This window comes from Numenius arquata, chromosome 4 (genome assembly GCF_964106895.1).
Source record: "Numenius arquata chromosome 4, bNumArq3.hap1.1, whole genome shotgun sequence".
Lineage (NCBI taxonomy): Eukaryota > Metazoa > Chordata > Aves > Charadriiformes > Scolopacidae > Numenius > Numenius arquata.
In genome coordinates, this window is record NC_133579.1 from 40,897,493 (window position 1) to 40,903,141 (window position 5,649).

Here is a 5,649-nt window from a genome sequence, read left to right on the forward strand (position 1 = left end):
GAAGATGAAGGAGTGAGAGGTGACTGTGTGTTATGTTGTGAAAGAAAAGTAAAGAAGCAGGCACTGCAGATCAGCTCAAAAGGGAAGAGAAAACCATGAAAATTCAATTTATTTTACTGGTTCAATTAATTTTACTGACTTTTACCTTGGTGTTTATTAGAAATAACTTAATCTCACCCTTTCCAAGGTAACAGTATAGCATTAGTCTTGGTGGGAATCTAGGTCCAGGCATTGAAATGTTTTCTACTTGTCCTGTCACAGATGTTATAGAATGGCTTTCCTACAGGCTGTTGCAGAGAGTGTAGTGGTGCCAGTTAAAATAACCTCCTACCATATCACAACAGATGAAAAACCCACAAGACTTTCTGACCCTAATAGATAGTAGCTTACATGCAGTATCGTCTGAGATACTGCTACTGCTGTTTTGATATTAAAATGAGAAATAATGGGACTATCAACCTAAGGAAAGACTTCTTGTCAGCCTAATGTAGAAAAGCACATTATAGACCAGACAACAAAAGCTGTCATTTTACAAGGGAAGGATTGCTGAAAATAATCCAGTGTTGTTCTTATTTCTGTTGTAGTGAAGTAGATAATGGTAATCAGTTTGCCCCTTTTAAGTCATTATTGCCCTTGCACCTATTCTTAATTATGTATTCGGAACCTGTGAATCTATCTCATGAACACTGAAACTGTCACTTCCATTAGTGGCAGCTGGAACTTATGCCACTTTCACATAAACCTACTTCAATATTAATTCAAAAAGGATTTTGCACTTTTAGCATGGGACATGAAGAGATACAGAGAAATTTGTCTAAAGGCAGAATTTTAGTAGCTTAGTGTGTCTGAGTTGTCAGGTGATAGCTTGCTGCTAGTCTGTCAGTACAGTGAGGACCTGAAAGTGTAATGTAGTAGTTTCTCCCCTCACTCACACATATATTCACGAAAGGACATATGGGTGAAATAGTGTGAGGAAAAGCAGTAGAAAGCTATTTCAAAGTCATACCATAGACAGTCCATCGGTTGCTAGAGTTATTTAAGGAAGTGATGACATAAATGCTGCATTTGGCCTCTGATCTTTTAATGCAAGCTCCTTTAGACAGACTTTAACCTTCTTCCTTTCCTTTTCAGTGTGTGTATTTATGTGTGTTTTGCTCTTCTTCTACAGTGACTTACAGAGTTTTTTCCTCCCAGGAATGGCAGTCACTACTTTGTTCCAAAAAGCCTAAAGGAAGATCCATTGGCATTAGTTTTTGGACCCAAATACATGACAGGAGAAAAATCAGGTTGTAGGAGGGGAGAGAGGGCTCAGAACTAATTAGCTTTCTTGAAAAACTGTCTTCCAGGGATTCTTAAATTAGATGTACAAAATGATGCATTTTATGAAAAATGAGGCTTCTGTGAATACTTACAGCTAGCCGGGCTCTCTGAGCGGCATTGGTCACACTCTTTGATCTTAGAGATGGAGCAGCTGGGAAGCCTTGCCAGCTGGAATGCAGGGCAGGTGAAGTCCTCCTTTTCCGTGTACTGGGATGTGGACTGAGGCAGCAGAGAGGAGCACTTTGGTTAGAAAGAGAGCCTTGGCACTGCATTTAAGATAGGTTTTTCCTTTTAAGTTTCCTGGCAAAACTAAATACAACACAGCAAAATAATCTTTTTTGACAGTTTGGGGGCTAAGTTCACAACTATAGCTCCAGTCTTCTGGCAGTGTAACTTAACTGATGATTTCCAGCAGTGTGATAGTGGAAAAGTCAAAGCAGTTAAGTGATGTGCTAATAGTTTACAATTGTATAACTTACGTTTTCAAAAATGTTGCAGCTCTTTCAGGTAGATGGAGATTGTGGAGTGAGGGTTGCCTGAAAGTCTTGTCCTCTTGTTGTAGATGGTATGATGTATAACTGAATAATGTGGTCTGCCTACTCTGCTTTGTTTATTATAGGCTCCTTTCCCAGACATTGCTGTTTTTAATGCAGAATCGAGAACTACTGTTTTTTCTCAGTGTTGTGCTCCTCAACTTATCTACTTTGAGTAACTTACCTATAACCCTGATCTTATAATCTAGGTGTTTGTTGATGTAGATGTTTGAATTTAAATTTTTGTAAAATTAGAGGGTATGGAGAGCAATGAGAAGGAAGAGAGCCCGGAGGAATTACATCATGGAGAATGATACAGACTGGCATAAGCTCAGGGTGCCTTGGTGTACTGCAGACCTTGGTCGTGTGACCCCATGCAGAGCAGGAAGGATGTGATGCACTTCTTAACAGTGTTTCAGGTCTGTCCTATGTGATTCTGATTTTTTTGGAAGACACTGGAATGTCAGCTAATGTTTTCTCTTTTGGAAGCAGGGTTTTGGATATAGGTGTCTGTCATTGTTTCTTTTGGGTTTTCTATTCTGTCCAATCTACTGTTTTCAGACTGTTTTGGTTATGCAATCTGGATAGGTTTTCTCTTGTTGACTGAAGTAATCCAGAGAGTTCAGTCTGAGGAAAACGCTTTAAAATGGCCAGAGGTTCTGTGGGGATTTGAGGGGAATTGAGGCCCTTTTGTTTCTTGTGAGGATTTAGCATCTCCTGTCAATTGGATTAGAAGACCCAGGGTATCCTAGTAAGGGTTGTCTTTGGCGATAGCAAGCTGGTGATATCCTTGTTCCTTCACCTCTTCCTTAGGGCTCTCTCTTTGTGAGAAAACAGCCTTTTGGAAAACAATTAGCCAAAGTAGCTCATCCTAAAAAGATGCTATATGTGGACAGGACCATTTTCTAGTGGAGGTTTTAGTTTTGCTCTTGGGGAGCATCCTGGGGAGACGTAAACCATTCTTTCCCAAGGAAGCTTATGCTTTCACCTGACCACTGTTACCAGGGATAATTAAGCTAATGATGGATTGTACCTTAATGACAGCCATGTATCTGTCATGAAGCATTCCCCTCAGACACCTTAAGATACCTGGTATCTTTTGTAATCCCTTTATTTTTGTCTCCTTATAAAACAATTTGTTACATCTTTCAAAGCACAACTATCTCATTATGGACTCTAGTTATTATTGTGTAATTTGAGCTATAATAGAGTAACACAATTAATGTGTAGTTTTTTTACTTACTCTTTTGTTAATATAAAGCCTGGAAAATGTGGATTTTCTTTTAAGGCCAGCAGGTTGTTTATTCTCCCTGGCCTAAGTTTTATAATCTTATAATGCTTTTAACTGCTTCAGACTTCACAGATGATGGTAGCAACAAGGCTTGGTAGATAGCTGGTGAAAAAGCACCATTGTCCTCATCGCCCCTCTTTCCTTCCTTTCTTCACTGCAGCCTTTACGATATACAGTTTGTGTACGTCTTTGTATCCATCTTCTGTGTCCAGGAAATTAGTTTTTGAATAACACAAGCTTATGTAGCAATATTTTTAGAGAGCAATTATTAGCTAAATTGATGGAGCACTAGACAAACTCAAGAAATCTACACTGCCTTAGACTATGCAAAGTGATTTACAGTGAAGCTTTACAATGGAAGTGGTAAAAATGATTATGCATTCCTTATTTATAGTGTTTGATTTTAGACAAAGTGTGCTCAGTTTTAAAGTAGAGAGAAAGAAAATGTGTGAATTAGTCATACCAAGAACTCCCTTTTGGACCCAGAAGTCAAACTGGTGCATTAATTTACGCATCATTGCCAACACCAGAAATTTCCACTGGCAAAGTTATATAGTTATCCCATGTCTTCCACCTGTGCAGCCCTGATTATACAAATTAAAGCCTTGGCTATGTGGTTGGCATATGTGGCTTTATCCGTGATGTTCATTTAGTCTGTGTACTATGCTTTCATAGCTATAGCTTCCATAGGCTGTAGCCTTAGGCAAAGAAAGACAGAGAACAAAGAGTACTGGAGGCACACTCTGTTCCTGAACTGGGACTTCTGATGCCTTAAGTAGATGCTGTGCGTACTTACCAGGTTAAAATTACTGCTGAAAGGCTAACTTGAATGCAGTTGGGGTATCATTAAAATGTACTAATGGATTATGGTTTTCATTGTGTGGCACCACGGTGGATGACTACAGCTCCTGTGACCTGTGTTATGTCCTGTGCCAGTCCAGAGGAGACAGAAGAACTTTTTATTTTAGCATAATTTATTTGAGCTAGAGCTTAGGGGCAAGGCCTTAAAAATATCTAAGTGGTCTCTATCTGTAAAAGACATCTTGTGAAGAGCAGCTGTTGACTGTTCTCACATGGGAAGGCCTGGCAGGGTAGAATAACCTGTTTGAAGTTGTGCCCTGTTACACCTGTGACTATGACTGTGGCTATAATTGACTATGACTATGAGTCTGCACAGATGCACTCATCTTCAGTGGGACTGGGGTTTATGGAGAGTAGTTGGCTCAGCAGGTGAAATTGAGGCAATGTGATGATGTGTCAGAATTCATATATTCAGACAAACCAACCATACTTTCTTCATGTGTAGCTGTGTTGGCTTTGGAGCGCATACAAAAGTAGAAAGCACTTCAATCAGTCAATTCAGCAAAGATGATTCTGAATGTTCTTGGAAAGTAGGTATATGCAGTGAGCAGATACCATCTTTACATAGTATAATTGTCTTGCATGGAGACTGAAGGGTAGGCTTGCTGATGGAGAAAGTATAGCTAAATGTTCAAATTGCTTCAGCATTTCTATCTACACTGTTTTTGTAGCTGCAGGCATGGGAATATGCAGCCTGCTGGCACTTCTAGAAGGCAGTGGTCCCATCCATTTAACAGTAAGTACTCTGAGTCTTGGTGCTTGCACATGTGGAGTTGGATTATTTAAGAGCAAAAGTGTATGTGTGGTGTTGCTTGTTGTGACTGGAAAAGGGCAGGTAATGTGTTTGTGTTTCACATCTTAAAATTAAAGGTTCTTTTGGGTGATCTAAGGCGAGTTTAGAATGAAGCCTAGCTGGAAGGACTGTCTGGGAGCTTACCTTGGAGAAAGCAGCATCACGATTAAAGAGGAAGAGATCAGTGACCTGCTACGCCGTTTGGATGCACACAAGTCTATGGGACCGGATCGGTTACACCCAAGAGTGCTGAAAGAGTTGGCAGACGTGCTTGCCAAACCGCTTTCCATCATTTACAGGAAGTCATGGCTAACTGGGGAGGTCCCAATGGACTGGAGGGTGCCAAATGTAACACCCATCTACAAGAAAGGCAAAAAGGAGGATCCAGGAAACTATAGACCTGTCAGTCTAACCCCGATACCAGGGAAGGTCATGGAGCAGGTCATCTTGAGTGCCATCAAAACCCACATAATGGGCAACCAGGGGATCAGGCCTAGTCAGCATGGGTTTATAGAAGGCAGGTCCTGCCAGACGAACCTGATCTCCTTCTATGACAAGATAACCAGATTATTGGACAAGGGAAAGGCTGTTGATATTGTATACCTGGACTTTCGAAAAGCATTTGATACTGTCCCCCATACAATTCTTGTGGAAAAACTGGCTTCACATGGCCTGGATGAGCATACGATCTGCTGGGTCAAGCAATGGCTGACTGGAAGGTCCCAAAGAGTGGTGCTCAATGGATTTAAATCCAGCTGGCAGCCGGTCACAAGTGGTGTGCCTCAGGGCTCAGTGTTAGGACCATTTCTGTTTAATGTTTTTATTGATGATCTCGACAAGGACATAGGGTG